We start from the raw sequence: 21,444 nt of genomic DNA on the forward strand, positions 1-21,444 counted from the left end.
CAAAACAGCATTCTTGACCCATCGTGGACAATTCCAATGGAGGGTTATGCCATTTGGACTCACGAATGGGCTAGCTAGTTTAACAAGACTGATGAATCTAGCAGTCAGTGAACTGACTTCGACACTGTCTTGCGTATTTGGATGATATTATTATCTGGGGCCCTTCCTACGAGGAACATCTTCATCACCTACGGTTATTATTTGACAGGAAACGAACTGCTGCTCTTAAGCTGAAGCCAACTTAGCGTCAGTTTGTAAAGAGAGAAGTTTCGTTCCAAGGGCATGTTGTCTCTTCAGAAGGCATCAAAACTGACCCTGACAAGGTCGAGACTTTCAGAACGTGGCCAATCCCTGTAGACATCAAAGAGTTCCAAAGCTTCATTGGTCTTGCAAGTTACTATAGGCAGTTTATTTCTGGATTCTCGATCGTCGCAGAACCCCTCTACAAATTGTCGAGTAAGGGTGTTTTTTTTCAGTGGCAGATAGAACAAGAAAGTGCCTTCAATGAACTGAAACATCGCTTGACCATCGCACCCGTCTTGGCATATCCTGATTTTAGTCCTGATTGAGGATTATTAGTACTTGACACAGATGCCGGCCAACCCCTGGGCATTGGCGCTGTTTTATCTCGATTGCAACCCAATGACACTGAGCATGTGATAACTTACGGGAGTCGTTCTTTGAATGAGCAGGAAAAGAACTATTGCGGGACTCGATTAGATATGCTAGCTCTGGTAAACTATATGGACCATTTTTGCTATTACTTGGTGGGACAAAAATTGCGCCTGAGGACTGATTATCACTCATTAGTCTGCCTTATGTCTTTTAAGGAGCCTCAAGGGGCCCGTTGGCTAGGGCGCTTACAGTATGATTCTGAGATACAACGTCGCCTGGGGAGGTTACACGACAATGCAGACGCCTTGTCTAGAAGGTCCAGACGACAACATGGGAATTGTCCATCGTCTAGTCCAACAGGATTATCTCAAGTTACGATTGTTTCTAGAGACTTTCCAGTCGGTGAAACCCCCAAGTGAAGTGAGAAATTCTTGGTAGCCAGAAGTGGTTGCACAGGCCCAAAGAGATGATCAAGATATCAGCATGGTAGTTAGTCATTTGTTGAAAGAGTGGAGAAAACCAGCTGTTGAGGAACTTCACGTCAATGCACTATACTGCTCGTGCTGTCTGGGCCCAGTTTGAACTTCTGTTGCTACAACAGGGGGTTCTCTATATAAAGTCAGCTGCCCACACTACTCAAGCTAAACTGAGGATGATTGTATCCAAACAAAAGATAAGATTTAGATTAGATGGAGGTTGCGAACATAATTCCAAAAGCCCTACAATCCTAGAGGGGTGAAAAGAAGTAAAGGAGACTTCTAACATAGGTATGCCTCGTTCCCTAGAACTGCCCAAGGCAGGACAGACTCTTGTTCGAGTGGCCAATTTCTCCGTCAAAGTTTTCACCTTACGATCAGATCTCCCTGTTGCTGAATACCATACCGTCAGCGGTGTAAGTGGCAGTGCTACTCCTACCGAAATCGGCAGTAGTCCATCAGCGCCTAACCATCCATACTGCTCAGTTATAGACAGAAATATTGGGGATGATAAGCAGGAAAGTACTGAAAGAGAGAATAGAAGGGCAAAAGTTATTCAGCCAAGTTCAGATGGGCCTTCAGAGGGGCAGAAAAGGCAATTTTCCCTACCGATAGACCAATATGAGGGCATATCTGCAATGAACAATTGTGATTTAGGATAATGAGACCTTATGAAACATGAAATTAACACTGGTGAGCATGATCCCATTAAGCAGCTTCCTCGTCGCATGCCACCACACCAGAGGGAGATCATTGATCAACAGCTGGACGAGCCGCTAGCGAATGGTAGAGTTGAAGAGTCACAGAGCCCCTGGAGCAGTCCCGTTGTAAGCATGACTCTGGTGCATAGCACATCTTAGCGGTGTCTTTGGCACACGAGGACGTAGTACAAGAGGTGCCAGTGTTTGGAGCGTGGGTGTTGCCAGCTCCTACTGAATCTGGCATTCTGCTGGAGCAAGAGATCGATGATTATCAGTCCCTGTCCTGCACACAGCTCCGGGAGCATGCACCCATTGGCATCGCAGATGCCAACCGCATGGCATCCCAGAACTCCTGGCCATACAGTCTGATCTCGTTCCACCGATGCATTAAAGTCGCCCATGATGATGAGCTTCTCCTTGCCGTCCACTTTCCAGTGGAAAGACCTCTACTCACTTTAAAATGGCTCTTCCCACGTGGGATCTGCCATGAACGTGGGAGCGTACACTCTGATGTTGGTGGGAGATTTACATCCTTGAAGGATAGTGCGGAAGGACACAAGGTGATCCGAGTGTCTTACCGGGAGGCTTGTCAGCTTGCTGGCCACTGTGTTCTTCGTGCTCCATGCTCCATGCTCTGTGATTGATCCTTGTTCTACAAAGCGCTACTGAGAGATGCAATCTTTGCTCTTTGTCTCTTTTGCTGTTTCTCACCGCTAGTGTGGGATACCGTTGGCCACGGCTGGCCAGCCAGATAGGGCTTGAGGCAAGCTGGGCTTGAACATCCTTTTCTAGACCCTCCATCCCTAAGGAGGGCTGTTTGGTCCACCAGGGTGTTGCCGAATGCTGCTGTCGCCTCTTAACAGACAAGCGACCAATATCCTAAGCTGCCTACATGAAGAGTTTTAGCTGCGACTCGGTACCTTGTCTTTTTTGCTCTTTCACCATTGCTGTTAGACAGTTCAATTGGTTTAACTGGATATAATGGTTAAACTTGCTAAAACTCTTCCTGGAAACAAATGCACAAAGTAGCTAGAATGGTCAAATAAGTGTATTTCATGCTCATCAACCGTTTCAGCTAATTTGACTATTTTAACGACATTAAACCAATTCAGCTACCACGTGCATTTCGTCCAGATAAACCGTTTATGCTAGTTTGAGACATTTTGAGGGGTCGAATCGATTTAGCTAGTGTGTGCATTTCGTCAAGTCGCACCGTTTCAGCTAACTTTCAGGAGTTTAGATACATTGCGCAATTTTGCAGGTAAAGAGTCTTCACGAGTTAAACTAATGTCCGAGCCTGCGAGCCGGAGCCGTTTTTTGCGAGCCTCCGGCCTCTTCTTGCGAGCCACAGTTTTTTTCAATATCTTTCCATTTCCTCTCCTTTCTTAATTATGACAGTCTTTGGCTCCTCTCTAGAAAGCACTTGAAGATGAAAGTCTGAAAAAGTTTTAAATAAAGAAACTATAGCATGGAAAGTGCTTTATACCCTATTCACGCACTGATGCGCTCATTTACAACCTGAGAGGATTTACCGCTGCCGGAGCATCAGCGTAGGCAGCAGCAATTTTTTTCAGCATCTGAGAATTTTCGATACACTGGATCGATGATTCGGGTGAAGAAACGGCCTACTAGAAATATCCATATTGCGACCCAGTCATCGGACTGCTCCTGGGAAAACCAGGAATTCAACCATTTAGCGACCTCCTCCTATCAATATCCAATCAGCATTTGTCTCAAGATAGACGAAACTCACGTTCGGCCCGCTATGCTGTTTCGGGGAAAGAGATAAGTTTAGCAGCCTTTTCGATGTCTTTGGTCGTTTTTACCGATCTGTTATGATTACCCGTAGTCGAGGAAGCAGTTTATGAAGGTCATGAAGCCTCCAGCGAGCATTCAGGAGCCCCACAGTGCACATTTAGGTCAATTTCATCTTCGCTTTACAGTCGATTGTATTTGGTCCAAACAAATGCAACAAATATCAATGACATCCTCAGGGAGATCGCACGCATTTACAAGTTCTAACCTATTACAGAGTCTAACAACGAGTTTCCGAGGTTGGCATCTTTTGCAATTTTGGGTAGTCCAAACTGAACTGTTAGAATTAATAAGCACTAAAAAGCGTTTGACAAAACCGTTAATTCCTGTTGTACATGTTGCGGAGAATAAATAAAGTTGTGACTGTTTCTCGTTGTCATTTCAACGGTCACACATGTAAATAACGGTAGCACTTCGCTTCTCGATGAAAACTGGCCATAACATGGCCACGAGACGAGGCCGCCGTAACAAGATCACTCATTGACTTACGAATGTTTTCTTGCGGGAACAAAACAAGCAATCCAAAGTGGGTAAGATGGCCCCATACTGCCGGCCAGGTAGTTAATCAGAAAACACGATTTCAGGTTTCGCTACCTCTTACTTGCTCGAGGAGCGAGCAGTGCGTTATAACGAAAACCGTGAACTGTCCATCCTTTACAGCGACAATAAAGAATTGGATTAGCACAGGAAGAAAAGACATCTCCATCCAAAGAACCAGCCTAGCTTGAACTTTATTTACTTAAGTGTAACATGTAGCTGCATACAGTTAACCTGACCTGAACGTTGTATTATAATATGAAACTTCAAATACAACTGTAACTGTGAACTCAATTGTTAAAACTGTTTTAAACCTAGACGTAAAGGAATAATTGGACACACCTCTCGCTGTACACAATTTCCTGATTTCACTGTCATTCACCCTTGGTCTGTAATAACTAAACAAACCGCACAACAGAGTCAAAAATGATTGCTCGCAAACTACTCAGGCAAGATGATTTCATATCTTATTTTGAATCTTTAATTTGCGCGAGTGAATGTTGTGAAACAGACGCTTCGCAAGTCAGGTTTTTTATGCTTCGGTCCTTCGTCGAGGCTTTTATCAAAAACGTCTAGGCAGCTGGCGGAAACTAATAAATACGTATTTAAATGAAATGGTCCCCTTTTTATCGTCCAATAGCTGTGTAATACATTCATGTCACATATCTTCATCGCCGAGAGGTTCTTTCAGGTTTGAAATCTTCTTTGTGTCGAGAAGAGAGTCCGTTGCTTTCTCCAGAACATCCCAGTCCACAACGTCTACCTTCAGGCCCTCCAAAATCGACTGCCTCACTACTTCGGATGGTTTCAAATTTGGGTTCCTGGAAGAGACTGTTCCACAACGGAGGGAAGGGGAACTTTTCTTTTCGCTTGGCAAGTATGCGTACCAACGTGGTAGATACGAACCTCACATACGTGGGGCAGGAATTCCATTCTCAAACTGGACTTTATTGGCTTTGCCATGTTGCTGCTTGAAAGAACATTTTGAATTTTCGCACTCCTAGGATCCTTTACAGCGCTGAGCGCGTACTGAGCCCTTTCCCGCTCCTCCTTGCCGTCCTTGGCATGTGCCTATCCCAGGGACGCCCATCAGCAACAGCCTTCATCCTCTTGTCCTTCTGGTAAGGGACTTGATAAACAGCTTCTCCGTTTATGTCAAAGGGGAGGCTGTCGACTTAAACAACTGGTGTCTTTTCCCGGAAATTTTTCGTGTAGCACTGAAGACCTAGAAGGCAAGGCATTGATTACAGGCTCATATGAATATTAGCAAATGTTGTAGCTATACTCAATAATACTAGTATGTATTGTGAAAAAGTTTCAATTTTGCCAGCAATATGTTGGCTGATAACACTTGTGGAACACAGAGTTTTTCCTTTTTGTTCTAAAGGCTGAAATTTCTAGAAGGAATTTAATATCACATGCATGGAGCTGTATATAATTCAAGTGCTCTTTCAACTTTTTTAAAGTCGACTACTGTTGAGCACTGGGTCATTTCTGGGTAAATTTTATGTTAATGAAGTAAAATATTAAAATGACATCAGACTGGGACAGAAATGCAAACAAGTTAATCAATGACATCACTCAGCCTTAGTATATTGGTTCCTTTCCAATTTCTCCCTTGCTCAACCTTTTAAAAAGAGTTCTGTAAAGAAAAATTCCATATCAGTAACTAAGTCTCCTGTGATCCATATGTGGGATGTGTGAATCAAAGGGAAAACAATTTGTTTGTAAAAAAGATGATGAGTACCAAATATTTCAGGCAAATAGATCAAGTCCTAGAATTATGACACAACTGACACTTATTTTACCTTGTTCTGTATGGGTCTGCCACACACATTGGATCAATTTTGCATTATCCTCAGAGCAAATAATTTAAGTATTTTGTTTCAATAATTATTACTATTATTATCAGTTTCACATGTAATCAAAAGATTCTAGCTGATAATTGAACTATGAACTAGCTTAACTTTACAGACATATGAAACATAATTACTTACCTAGAAATGTACATCAATGATGTACTAGGTTCCTCAAAAGAATTTTCAAATGAAAGATTTCTGATTTCCGAAGAAATTGGCCTGGAATCTTCGTTTCTATAATGGAGGAAACATAGGACATGCTGGAGCCTGACTGTCACAAATTCCCCAAAAGAGGTTTCATTACCTAAAATATATTTTAAGCACTGAAAACTAACTAGAATTAACTATATTGAAATCATTTGTCACATATACCTTCGTGTCCTCTTTTTGTGTGAACTTTATGGTGAGTCACTGATATCAATCGTAACGGGTGCATTATGTGGCTTTGATGACCCACAAACAATGCAAACATCAGATGATTCTACATTTATGAGTGTGCACTTTCTGCACTCTCAAAAGGATTCAGTCTGTGAATTTTAGAGTGTAATAGGAAAAATAAATTGTCATAAAATAAATACAATTTAATCAGATTTAAAAAGTAAGCGAAAACCAAAGGCTAGGTCACCTTGATATTGTTCATGTTTGCAGATATTGAAGAGGTCAGGAAAATTAAATGATTATAAGAAGCAATTATTACACCAAAAAGGAATGAGGTTTTAGAGGTATAGAAGCCAGTGCAAATTTTACGTATCTTGTTTATACAAATTCCTACATGCGGATCATAACACCCAATTTAGAATTACTTAAATATTAGACATGACTTACCTTACTAATGCCTTTCTTTAGGGGGCTTTCTCTTAACTCAATGGAAAACGATTCCTAAATGAAATAAAGGGTGATTTAAACTAACCTAGTCGTAAGATGAAATTCTACAAAAGCCATATTAAACTCTCAAAGTTTCTCTGGATGGGCATTTCTTTTGAGTTGTTTAAAAAAGGAAGGCTGTTTTAATTTTTGTTGCTAATAGAGATTTTCTTATTAAAAATAAAAATGTTTTGACGCATGTTATTATCGCACTCGTAGTACGATCGCGATCGGTTCATCAGTTGAAAGTTTGTTTGAATTCCGGGTGGAGTGTAAGACTCAATTCCTTTTGAATGCGTACAAGTAAGCTTATAATCTCCGAAGGTATCTCTCTAAAACAGCGCGAAAAATAGTGAATTCTACCAATGTAGGCGATGAAATACTGAATAACTGCCGCACTGAGTGAGGCAAAAAACGGGAAGGATCGAAATAAATCACAATTCATCACAAGTCAGACAAAAACTCACCTTACTGTCGTTAGGATTAAAGCCTCCCAAACCTGATATTTTCAAAGCAAAATGTGTAGACAGTATTAGTACTTAAACATCTGCGTAATTTTAATAAAAAACAAACCACTCAGTGGAACAAATTAAATGAAAAAAAAACTTACCATCCAGGAGAGAAGATTCCGCCATGTTTGTACTTTGCAGAACACGTGTGGACCGCATGTAGTTAAGACCACAAAAAGGTGGGATACTTTTCGCGGGAACTTTCGGGGCTCGTAAAAAAAAGGCTCCAGCTCGTTGAAAAAGGCTCAGGCTCGCAGGCTCGCACAATAGCAACCCCCAGTCTTCACTAGTTTGACTACTTAATCAAATGAATCATTCAGGCTAGATTGTGCATTTTTTGCTATTCAGATAGACTGTGTAGTTTATGCAGTTGAACTGTCCTCGCTGCGTTGACTATTTAACCAGTTGAGCCAATTAAGTTAGTTTGACTATTTAAAGTACTTGAGTCAATTCAGCTAGATTGTGCGGGTTGTACAATTCAATAATTGAAGCCAGTTAGACCACGGGAGATAGATTGTGCCTTTTTTCCGTTTGACTGTTTTTCCTAGTTTAACTTTTTAACCATTCGATCCATCAAAGCTAGATCGTGCAGTTTATGCAATTCACCATATTAAACCTGTTGTGCATATTGTCCAGTTGGCTAGAGCATATAAACTACTTTGTCCAGTGGAAAGAGATTGTGTAATATTTGCACTTTAACTGTCTTCACTGGTTTTGGATATTTGACCAGTAAAACCAAGTAAGTTAGTTTCAATATTTTATCTTCTTGAACCCATTTAGCTAAATTATGCAGGTTGTGCAGTGGAATAATTGGAGCTAGTTTGACCATTAGAACTACCTTGTCCAACTAGGATAGACTCTTCTCTTTTTTTCGCTCAAATGTCTTCCCAAGTTTGACTATTTAACCAGTTGATCCATTAAAGCTAGATTGTACAGTTTGTGCAATTCAACCTATTGAAGTAGTTGTGGATATTGTCCAGTCGAACCATTTAAGCTAGTCTGACCAATTAAAATAGGTCAACCAATTAAGATGGAATAATGATTGTGGATGTATGAAAATCATATATGGGCACTGCGGTGAAGAGACGAATATACTGTATTTCTTGACCAATAAGCCGAGACCCCAAAAGCTAGAGCCCTTTCAACAGACTTGTGTTGTCCAAAAGAAAAAGCAAAACCATTAGCTATAAGGCGAGAGCAAAATTCTTGATTGTAACCGGCCATTTGAGTAAACGAACTTCACGGAAAACATTAGCAAATGGCTGATATGATAGAACAACAGAAATACACATTGAAATTTTTACAGTAACTTTATAACCATCCTTTTATCTTTTAAAAGCTAGAAGCTCAGTAGGTTCTGTCGTGTCAGTCATTGTTAAAACTGTCTCTGTTTTGATGCTACTTTTCGACATAGAAAAAGTATGTCGGACAAAATTATTTACCAAAGAAGAAATAATTCTTTGCCAGCTTCAATAGTGACCGGGGATTACTTTCAAATGATACAACAGAGGATTATGCTGACAGAAATACCGAGGTCCAGCAAACTCGTTACATAAGGTCACACAACCCGGGTAATATTCAGGGTAAAAATTTGCATATTTGAGCGATCGAACCAAAAAACTCATTTCTCACAACTAATACATATTTTCACAAAAAAAAACACCACAAGTATCAGAACATATTGGCCTAAAAATTTGAAAGTAGGAGAGAAAACAAATTTGAGCGGCTCGCTGCTGTTTGTCTGATGCATGTTGACATTAGCTCTTGAGGTCATTTAGCTTCTTTTCAGTGACATAAGGACCAAGAAATCTACAATTAAGTTTGTTTCTAGGCACTGGCAACAATGCAAGAGCCTTTTCTCCTGACTTGAAGTCACGATCTACAGAATCTACATCACACTTCTCTTTCAAAGACATCTCGAGAGAATTAAGATTAGCTTTAGCTAACTCACAAGCTCTAAAACGCTTACCGCAAAAATCTGAATCATACTGCAAGAGATTCATAGACTCAGGGCTGCTAGATAATAACTTCTTTTTAAGCAGTTGAAGAGGTCCTCTCACAGTGTCCTCAAATACAAGCTCGAATGGACTGAATCCTAGAGACTCCTGTACTGACTCAGCTGCAGCAGACAGTCGTAGATGGCTACCCTCGTCCTAATCTTCCCCCGTTTCGAAACAGTAGATCCTCATCGTGTTCTTCAGTGCTTGGTGCCATCTTTCGAGAGCTCTTTGACTTTGAAGGTGACATGCGGTTGACATATACTGTGTGACTCCAAGCTCGTGCATGACGTGTTGAAATATGCCACACAACATTAGAATCTTGGTCAGACTGGATAGAACTTAGGAGACCTACCGGTGTAGAGAGCTTGGTTAAAGCTCTGACTATGACCTTTGCACTGATATTTCTCAAAGGCACGGCTTCAGGAAATCTACTGGATGCACACATGATGGTCATCAAATACTGGTGTCCAGACCTCTTCTTAGGTAGTGGCTCTAAACAATCAACAATGATTCTTCTGCTGGATGGCTCTTGAAGGGCTGGTAGTGGCTGTAACGACACTTTTGGAACGATCTGATTCGGTTTCTCAGCCATCTAACAAGTGTGAAACGACTTGCAGTATTGCGCCACAACTTTTCTTAGACTAAGCAAGTAGAAATGGTCTAAGAACCTCTGGCAGGTTTTGTTGACACCCAGATGGCCAGGCAAGGGGGTCTCATCCGCTGTGCTTAAAACGTCCGGTCTGTAGGTCTTTGGGACAACAATCTGGTACTGGACAGCCCACTCCTCTTCTGTGGGAACATCGGGTGGTCTCCACATTTTCATTAGCACTCCATTCTTCGTAAAGTAACAGGTGGGGTTCTGAGATACTTCGCTTTCACTAACACTTCTTGAAAATATTGGTGAGACTTCCGGGTCTTCGTGTTGTTCTGCAATGAGTTGAGAAGTTGACATCTTTTCGACCTGTTCCATTAAACGTTTCTCAGAAAGTACTTATACTGGCCGAGAGAAAGAGGGATTCGGTTGCTCACCCGTAAGGACCTGGCTTATGGCGGTGTCAGCTAACGTTACCTCTTTTGTCTCTGGTTTCTAACTTCTTATTTATGGCTCGCGTCACGACACATTATGGGTACAGACGGAGAATTCTCCTCTCTACTGGCTCTGGAGACTTTTCTTAACCACGCTTGTCGGTGACAATAGTATTGACAACTACTGGTGTATACTGGTGTATACTGTATACGATGGCACCGGGGTATACTTGGAACTGATTCCTCTTATTAGAACACTCGCACAAGTGGACGACTTCTCAGAAAACACCAAAGGCTCACTCAGCAATAGAGACTGTGAGGCTTCAGTGCCTGTCAAAATCTTGATTGGTATGGAGTTGGACGTATCAGTTGACAATGACACCGAACCATCGTGGATGAAGGGCTGAAAGAAAACAATGACAGATTTGCAGGGGCCACTGACTTCACTCAAAGCACTTGCCTGAGTCTTCTCTCTTAGAACTTGGGGAGGGGGGTGTATCTTCACCAACAGCAGTTAAAGACAATGTCTTAGCGAGAAAACCATCACGCTTAGGCGCCACTCTCCACTTTTCCGGGCAGCTAGAAATCAGCTGACCAGCTTTTCTGGAATAGTAACATGTCGGCGGCTTGATGGGCTTATCTCCATCAAACTTGTTCTGTCTTGACCATGAGGAGCTGAAACGCTTCGCATAATTGTTAGCAGGATTCTGCTTTGGATGTCCTCCGTCATTCTGCCCACTTCTCTGGTTTTGCAAGCCATCGTGGTACCGAAGGAGGCAAAACTCTAGCGGGTGAAGTGTGAAGCTCATGGGGTTTTTCCATGAAGTTCACTTTGTGCCTCAAGCAAAGGCCATCTGCTAGTCGTGCACCTTCCTCTAATGTTTGTGCTTTTTTCTCATTGACGTTGAAATGTCTTAACGAGAAAACCATCACGCTTAGGCGCCACTCTCCACTTTTCCGGGCTTCTAGAAATCAGCTGACCAGCTTTTCTGGAAAAGTAACATGTCGGCGGCTTGATGGGCTTACCTCGATCAAACTTGTTCTGTCTTGACCATGAGGAGCTGAAACGATTCCCATAATTGTTAGCAGGATTCTGCTTTGGATTTCATCCGTCATTCTGCCGACTTCTCTGGTTTTGCAAACCATCGTGGTACCGAAGGAGGCAGAACTCTAGCGGGTGAAGTGTGAAGCTGATGGGGTTTTTCCATAAAGTTCACTTTGTGCCTCAACCAAAGCTCATCTGCTAGTCGTGCATCTTCCTCTAATGTTGGTGCTTTTTGCTCATTGACGAACGTTCGGACATCACTGTGAATGCACCTCTTAGACTCCTCTATTGAAACTAGCTGTCATTAACCTATCCTGACTCTTATCTATACTCTGCGATTGACACCAACGATCAAATAACTGTTCCTTACTTCTTGCAAATTCTACATAAGTCTGACTACTGACTTTCTCACGGTCTCTGGGCCTCGGGAACTATTTCAGAACCCTTTAAAATAATATCCTTAGCACTGTCATAATTTGCAGCTTGCTCTAAACTTAACTGTGTTTAAATGTTTCTTGCTTTACCGACTAGTACACTCTGTAGTTGAATTACCCAGTAATCCGTGGGCACTTAAGATTGCCGGCTACTTTCTCAAAATGCAAGAAACACTTATCAGTATCTGCTTCCTGAAATGGAAATACCAACTTAAGATACTCGGTGATACCAAATTTCACCTTTCCTGTCTGTCCTTTTCTTCCATCCTTTCTTGTCTGTCTTTGTCTTCCATCCTTTCTTCTCTGTCCTTTTCTTCCATCCTTTCTTGTCTTTCCTTTTCTTCTCAATTCAGCCTTCCTTGCATTTCTAACTTTTACAGTTCTAACTCGTTGATGTTTTTTTTTTCCAGTCTTCCCTAGTTGGACTATTTAACCATTCCATCCATGTATGATAGATTGTGCTGTTTCTGCAGTTCAAACTGTTAAGCTAAGTGTGCATATTGTGCAGTTGAAGCATTTAAGCTAGTTCGAGCATTTCACCTACTTCAGCTAGTCGAGATAGAGAGTGCAATTTGCGCAGTTTAACTATTTCCGCTACTTTGACTATTTCAACAGTCGAAGCAATTAAGCTGATTTGTCATGAAAAAATTCAGTTAAATCCTGCGGTTTGTGCAGTTGAGCAAGTTAAACTAGTTTGACCATTTCAACCACCTGAACCAGTTAAGATAGGTTGCGCTATTTTTGGAGTGATTGTCCACACTAGTTTGACTTTTCAATGATTATGTGTGATTAGCCCGTATTAGTCAGTTTGACCATTTGAACTTCTTCAACCAATTGATATAGAATGAGCAGTTTGTGCAGTTTGACTCTTTGCTTGTTTGACCTTTCAATCAGTTGAATCGATGAGGCTACTTTGACAATTTTAACTACTTGAAACAATTCAGCTAGATTGTGCAGTTTCCGTGCAATTTCAAGAATTATGAGTTACTTTCACAATTTGAACGACCTCAACGAATTACGATAGATTCTGCAACTTTGTTCACTAGTTTGACCACCAAACCAGTGGAACCAATTCAGCTACTTGGACCATTTCAGCCACTTCGACAAATTTAGCTACATTGTGGAGATTTCTAGATTGAACCTATAAAGCTTTATGCATCCTGTGCAGTTAGACCACTTGAGCAAATTTGACAAGTTGAACTCCTTCGACGAATCGAGAAAGATTTTGCATTTTTTTGCTGTCAGATTAACGGTCTTCGCTGGTTTGATGTTTTTGTCCAGTCGAATAGATTAAGCCAGTTAGACAATTTGAGCTGTTGGAACCAATTCATCTTCATTGTGCGGTTGAAAACGTGTAGCTCGTTTCACCATTTGAGCTACCTCAAGCAGTTAAGTATTGTGCAACTTGCGCAGTTCTACAGCAACGAAATCAGTGTAGGAACACTCATTGTCTTCGGCACCGCCAACCATTACATCCAAAGGTATCCTCATCTCTCTACCGAACATGAGCTCGAAAGGATTGTGCCCCGTAGAGGAATGAACAGTACTGCGATAGGCCATCAGGCAGAAATCAAGGTGCTCATCCCATGTAGCTGGATTATCTTCAACTCTTGCTTTTAACATCCTTCTTAAGGTTTTGTGCAGGTTTTCTACTTGGCTGTTGCCCTCAGGGTTATACGCACTGGTGCGCGTTTTGGTAATACTTACGCGTTTTGTCAATACTTAGCAGCGGACACATTTCCGAGAATGTTTTAGACTCGAAATTACGGCTGTTATCGCTATGAATGCTGTCAGGCACACCAAATCTGCAGATCCAGTTCCTTACAAGCACCTTTGCAGAGGTGCTAGCACGCTGCTTGGACATTGCAAACACCTCAGCCCTGTTAGTAAAACTGTACACTGTTAAAATATAGCGGTTTCCTCTCCTAGACCGTGGCAAGGGAGCAACAATGTGAATATGGATGCGTTGCATGGGGTTGCCAGAGATAAATGACCACAGTGGTGCTCTGGGTTTTGCCCTTGGCTTACACTTGGTACATGTCAGACGTCGATCGCAGTAACAATGCACCTCTTTGGTCGTGCCAGGCTTTCGGAATCTAGCTTATATCTTCATTAGACTCTTCATTCATCCAAGGAACGCCATCATGAACTTCGACAAGGTCCTTCTCCTTTAACTGTTTCGGTACAACCATCCTCAGTTTAGCTTGAGTAGTGTGGGCAGCTGACTTTATATAGAGAACCCCCTTTTGTAGCAACAACAGTTCAAACTGGGCCCAGACAGCACGAGCAGCATAGCGCATTGACGTGAAGTTCCTCAAAATCTGGTTTCCTCCACTATTTCAACAAACGACAAGGTACCACGCTGATATCTGGATCATCCCTTTGGGCCTCTGCAAGCACTTCTGACGACAACCAATTTCTCACTTCAGTTGGGGTTTCACCGACCGGAAGGTCCCTAGGAACAGCCGTAACTTGGGATAATCTTGTTGGAGTACACGATGGACAATTCCCATGTTGTCGTCTGGGCCTTCTAGACAAGGCGTCTGCATTGTTGTGTAACCTCCCTGGGCGACGTTGTATCTCAGAATCATACTGTAAGCGCCCTAGCCAACGGGTGACTTGCCCTTGAGGCTCTTTAAAAGACATAAGGCAGACTAATGAGTGATTATCAGTCCTCAGGCGCAATTTTTGTCCTAACAATTAATAGCGAAGATGGTCCATATAGTTTATCAGAGCTAGCATCTCTAATCGAGTCCCGCAATAGTTCTTTTCCTGCTCATTCAAAGAAAGACTCCCGTAACCTATCACACACTCAGTGTCATTGGGTTGCAATCGAGATAAAACAGTGCCAATGCCCAGGGGTTGGCCTGCATCTGTGTCAAGTACGAATAATCCTGCATGGGGACTAAAATCAGGATATGGCATCTACCACTGGAAAGAAACACCCTTCCTCGACAATTCGTAGAGTGGTTCTGCGACGATCGAGAATCCACAAATAAACCACTTATAGTAATTGCAAGAGCAATGAAGCTTTGGAGCTCTTTGATGTCTACTGGGTTTTGTCACGTTATGACAGTCTCGACCTTGTCAGGGTCAATTTTGATGCCATCTGAAGAGGCAACATACCCTGGGAACGAAACTTCTCTCTTTAGAAACTAACACTAAGTTGGCTTCAGCTTAAGGGCAGTAGTTCGTATCCTGTCAAACAATAACCGTAGGCGATGCAGATGTTCCTCGAAGGAAGGGGCCAAGATAATAATATCATCCAAATACGCAAAACAGTGTGTCGAAGTCAGTTCACTGAGGGCTAGATTCATTAATCTGGTAAAAGTAGCTGGCCCATTCGTGAGTCTGAAAGGCATAACCCTCCATTGGAATTGTCCACGATGGGTCGAGAATGCTGTTTTGGGTCTGTCCTCTTCTTTTTCTTGTATTTGCCGATACCCAGACACCAAATCCAGAAAGGAGAACCATTGGCCACCACCCAGCGCTTCCAAGACATCATCGGTTCTCGGTAACGGTATGGCATCTTTCTATGTACACAAATTCAGTTTGCGGGAATCAATGCACATACGGTAACTTCTATCATGTCTCCTTACCAAAACAACAGGACTGTTCCAGGGGCTCTGTGACTCTTCAACTCTACCATTCCCTACCGACTCCTTAAGCTGTTCATCTATGATATCCCTCTAGTGCAGGGGTATGCGACGTGGAAGCTGCCTGATAGGAGTGTTAATTTCATGTTCCATAAGATCTCATTATCTTAAATCACAATTGTTAATTGCAAATATGCCCTCATATTCCTCTATCAGTGCTGCTCCTCTGAAAGCCCATCTGAACTTCGCTGGATAACTTTTGCCCTTCTATGCTCTCTTTCTGTACTTTCCTGGTTACCATCCCCAATATTTCTGTCTATAACTGAGCAGTATCGATGGTTAGGTGCTCATGGACTACCGCCAATTTTTGTAGGAGCAGCACTGCCACTTACATCGCTGACGGTATGGTATTCAGCAAAAGGGAGATATGATGTTAGGGTGACAACTTTGTCGGAGAAATTGGCCACTCGAACAAGAGTCTCTACAGCCCTAGACTAGGGAACGAGCCATACCTAGGTTAGAAGTCCCCTGTACTTCTTTTCAGCCCTTAAGGATTCTGAGGCTTCCGGAATTCTGTTCGTAAATCCATCTAATCTAGTTCTTATCTCTTGTTCAGTCCCCGGTTCTAGCTCTCTATCAGTACATAAAAAGATTCTACAAACATTTAAGGTTAGCCAAGCCTTATCAAACCAAACCCTTGCCGTGACCCAAACCTAACCCTAACCCTAACCCTAACCATAACCCTAAGCAATTACTGGTGTAGCCTTGCAGCATCTGAGTGGAATTTCCGACTTACGCTGTTTTGAGCATTATCAAATGGAAAACATATTTTTATTTGTTTGCAATTAAACCGGGCTATTGTGAGTTAAAGCTCACAAAAAAGCGTTTTCGCCTTTTGGTTTCTAGAATACGCTGCTTTCAGCTTTCTTGCACGAAAAACATGTGTTCGCTTATTTTCTGTAAAATCGCGTTGTTTCCAGCGTTATTGCAACGAGAAAAGATGTTTTGCAAGGCTGCAACGAGTCACGGTGATTTTTACTTAAAACAACGTTTTGGCTTGTTTTTGGCTAGGTTCTGCTATTTTCACCATCATCTTTCTGTTTCCTCTTTGTTCGTTACCAAACTACACTTTTGACGCTCTATATTACCAAAAGAATGCTTTGGTTTGTTGGCAACTCAATCAAGTTGCTTTGAGCCCTATGTCACAAAAAAAATGTTTTTACCCTTCTGTGTTGAAAATACGCTGCGTGTAGTTTTATTGCAGGAAAAACATGTTTTGGTTTCTTTGTGGTACAAGTGGGCTGTTTTCAGTGTTACTGCCACGGAAAAAAGGTTGTCTGCCAGTCTGCAGCGAGTTTCTTTGATTTTAACTTGATTTTGCTCAAAAGAACTTTTTTGTATGTTTTTGGCTAAGGTACGGTGTTTCAATATCATGTTTCTGAGAACAGGCTTTTCTTTTTTTTCTTAGCTAAACTGCGCTTTTGACCCTTACTTTATCTTACGTAAAACATGTGTTGGTAACGAAATTGAAAGCTTCGAGCTTTATGTCACAGAAATCAGCGATTTAGTTTCTCGCTGGAAAACACACTGCTTTAAGCTTCATAGCACTGAAAATATGTTTTGGTTAATAGGCAACGAAATTGGGTTCCATGAGCTTTACATGTTTGCTAAAACACGTTGCACTGACACAAAAAACATGTTTTGGCCTGTTAGCCGTAAAGTTGTGTTGTTTCCAGCGTTATTGCAAGGGAAAAAGGTTTCCTTTGAGTTTGCAGCGAGTCACCCTGCGTTTCACTTGATTTTACTCGAAAGAACGCTTTTACTTAATTTGGCCAAGTTACGCTGTTTCAGAATCCTCTCTCTGAGAAGAACCTTTTCGCTTGTTTTCGTAACCAAACTACACTTTTGATGCTTTATACTACCGAAAAAATGTTGTGGTTCGTTGGCAACTAAATTAGGTTGCTTTGAGCCTCATGTCACAAAAAACAGTGTTTTCCAATTCTGTGTTTAAAATACCTGCCTTTAGCGTTATTGCAGGAAGAACGTGTTTTGGATTCTTTGCCGTAAAATTGGGCTGTTACCAGCGTTATTTCACCTAAAGAAGGTTTTCTGCCAGTTTGCCTAATTCTTAGTTTAGTTTACTGAAAAACGTTTTCGTTTGTTTTCGGCTAAGTTACGCTGTTTTGAGCATTATCTTTCTGAAAAGAGGCTTTTCCTTTTTTTTGTACCTAAACTGCACTAATGACGCTTAATCTTACCGAAACATGTTTTCGTTTTGTTGCAGCTAAATTGGAAGCTTCGAGCTTTCTGTCACAAAAAGCAGCCATTTAGTTTATCGTTGGAAAACACGCTGCTTTGAGCTTCATAGCACCGAAAATATCTTTTGGATAGTTGGCAACGAAATTCAGCTTCTTTGAGCTTTATATCGCAGAAAACACCATTTTAGCTTTTTTTTGGCTAAAACACGTTGTACTAAGCTTTTTGCCCCAAAAAAAATGTTTTGGTCTGTTTGCCGTAAAGTTGTGTGGTTTCCAGGTTTATTGCACTGGAAAAAGGTTTTCTTCCAGTTTGCAGCGAGTCAGCCTGATTTTCCCTTGATTCAAAAGAACGTTTCTGCTTGTGTTTGGGTAAGTTACGCTATTCCAGAATTCTCCTTCTGAGAAGAACCTTTTCCTCTTCTTTCGTGAGGAAACCACACATTAGACGCTCTATATTGCCGAAAAAATGTTTTGGTTTGTCGGCAACTAAATTAGGTTGCTTTGAGCCCTATGTGACAGAAAACAGCGTTTCTCCATTGCTGTGTTTAAAATACCCTGCGTTTAACTTTATTGCAGGAAAAACATGTTTTAGTCTGTTTGCCGTAAGAGTGGGCTGTTCCCAGCGTCATTAGAACGGAAAAAGGTTTTCTCCCATTTTACAACGAGTCACGTTGATTTTTACTTGATTTTACTCAAAACAACGTTTTTGTCTCTTTCCGGCTAGGTTACCCTCTTTTCAACATTGTTTCTGAGAAGACGCTTTTCCTTTCTTTCGTACCAAAACTGCGTTTTTGACCTTTTATGTTACCGAAACCATCTTTTGGTTTGGTTCCAACTAAATTGGAAGCTTCGAGCTTTATGACACAAAAAGCAGCGATTTAGTTTTTCCCGGCAAAACACGCTGTTAAAAGTTTCTTAGGACGGAAAATATATTTTGGTTTGTTTGGCGTCAAATTGGGCTCTCTCCAGCGTTATGGCACCGGTAAAAAGATTTTTCAACTTTATAGCGAGTGACCCTGATTTTTACTTGATTGCCCTCAAAACAACGTTTTAGCCTGTTTTTGGCTAAGTTACACTGTCTTCAGCGTTAGCTTTCTTAGAACAACCTTTGCCACGTTTCCCTACATGAAATATGTGTTTGACGCACTAATTTATCGAAAACATGTTTTTGTGTGTTTGCAGTTAGGACTGGTTTGAGTTTCTTGTCACATAAAAAGAGCGTTTTTTTTTATGTGTATGTCTAAAATAACCAACTTTCATCATTATTGCAGGAAAAACGTTTTGGTTTGTTTGGCGTAAAATTGTGTTGTTTTTAGGTTTTCTTCCAGTTTGCAGCATTATGTTTCCTTAAACGCGCAGTTTAGGTACGAAAAAAAAGGAAAAGGCTGTTCTTGCAAATATAATACTGAAAACAGCGTAACTTGCCTGAAAATAAACGGAAACGTTATTTTGAGTGAAATCAAGTAAAAATCAAAGTGACTCGCTGCACGCTGGCAGAAAACATTTTTCCGGTCCAATATCGCAAGAAACAGCCCAATTTTTACGGAAAACAAACCAAAACATGTTTTTCCTGCAATAAAGCTAAAGGCAGCGTATTTTAAACACAAAAAGAAAGAAACGCTCTTTTTTGTGACATAAAGCTAAAGATAACCTAATTCAGTTGCCAACAAATCAAAACATTTTCTCGGTAATATGGAGCGTCCAAAGTGTAGTTTGGTTACAAAAACAGAAAAGAAGGTTGTCCTCAGAAAGACGATTCTGAAACAGGGTAACCTCGCCAAAAGAAAGCAAAACCGTTGTTTGAGGAAAAATCAAGTGAAAATCAGAGTGGCTCGCTGCATACTGGAAGAAACCCTTTTTTTGGTGCAATAACACGGAAAACAACCCAATATTACAGCAAGCAAACCAAAACATGTTTTTTGTGCTATAAAGCTGAGTGCAACGTGTTTCAGTAACGAAAAAGGAAAAACACTCTTTTTTTGTGATAAGCTCAAAACAGCGCAATTTTGTTGCCAAGAAAGAAAAACGTATATTCGCTACTATGAGGCTCAAACAAGGATATTAAGCAACGAAAAACGAAATCGCTGTTTTTATGTCACAAAACGCTCGAAACTTCCGATTTCATTGCCAACACGACAAAACATGTTTTCCGTAAGATAAAGGGTCTAAAGCACAGTTTACGTACGAAGACACGGAAAAGCCTGTTCTCAGAAACATAATGCTAAAAACAGCCGAACTTAGCCGAAAACAAACGAAAATGAGCGAAATGAAATAAAAATCAGCATGACTTCTTGCAAACTGGCAGAAACCCTTTTTCCGGTGCAATAACGCTGACAACAGCGCAATTTTACGGCAAACAAACCAAAATATACTTTTTATGCTATATAACTAATTGCAGCGTCTTTTAGCAACATAAAAGCGAAAAAGGCTTTTTTTGCGATATAAAGCTCAAGGAAACCCAATGTTATTGTTAACAAAGCAAGACATATTGTCGGTGCTGTGAAGCTTGAAGCAGTGTATTTTGCGACGATAAAACGAAATTTCTTTTTTTTGTGATATAACTTCCAATTTAGTTGGAAAAAACCCAAAACATTTTTTCGGTAACATAGAGCGTCAAAAGTGTAGTTTAGTAACAAAACAGAGAAAATGGTTGCTAAAAGCAGCTTATTTTAAATGCACGCAAAATAACGCTTTTTATGTGACACAAAGCTCAAACGAGTCTTAATTCGCTGCAAACACACCAGAACATGTTTTTGAGAAGTAAGAGCGTCAAAAACGTATTTCATGTAGGGAAACGCGGCAAAGGTTGTTCTAAGAAAGATAATGCTGAAGACAGTGTAACTTAGCCAAAAACAAGCTTAAGCAATGTTTCGAGGATAATCAAATAAAGTCAGGGTCACTCGCTACAAACTGGAAAAGACATCCATTTACCGGTGCAATAACGCTGGAAAGAGCCCAATTTGACGCCAAACAAACCAAAACATATTTTTTGTGCTATAAAGCTGAGTGGAACGTCTTTTAGCAACGAAAATGCAAAGACGCTGTTTTTTTGTGATATTAAGCTCAAAGATGCCCAACTTCGTTGTCGACTAAGCAAGACATATTTTCCGTCCTATGAAACTTAAACCAGCGTGTTTTCCCGCGAAAAACTAAATTGCTGCTTTTTGGGACACAAAGTGCAGTTTAGGTACGAAAAAAACGAAAACACTGTTTTCAGAAACATAATGCTCAAAACAGCGTAACTTAGCCGAAAAGAAACGAAACCTTTTTTCAGTAAAATCAAGTAAAAATTAGTATAAACCTCTGCAAACTGGCAAGAACCTTCTTTAGTTGTATTAACGCTGGCAACAGCCAATTTTTACCGCAAACAAACCAAAACATGTTTTTCCTGCAATAAGGCTAAAGGCAGGGTATGTTTAACACAGAATTGGAAAAGCACCGTTTTTTGTGACATGAGGCTCAAAGCAACCTAATTTAGTTGCAAACAAACCTGAACATTTTTTCGGTAATATACAGCATCAAAAGTGTAGTTTGGTTACGAAAACAAAGGAAAAGGTTCTTCTCAGAGAGATGATTCTCAAACAGCGTAACCTAGCCAAAATTAAGTGAAAACGTTGTTTTGAGTAAAATCAAGTGAAACGCAGGGTGACTCGCTGCAAACTGGAAAATACCTTTTTCCGCTGTAATAACGCTGGAAACACAATTTTAC

The sequence above is a fragment of the Pocillopora damicornis genome, chromosome 12 (genome assembly GCF_964200805.1).
Source record: "Pocillopora damicornis chromosome 12, jaPocDami1.2, whole genome shotgun sequence".
NCBI classification, from domain to species: domain Eukaryota; kingdom Metazoa; phylum Cnidaria; class Anthozoa; order Scleractinia; family Pocilloporidae; genus Pocillopora; species Pocillopora damicornis.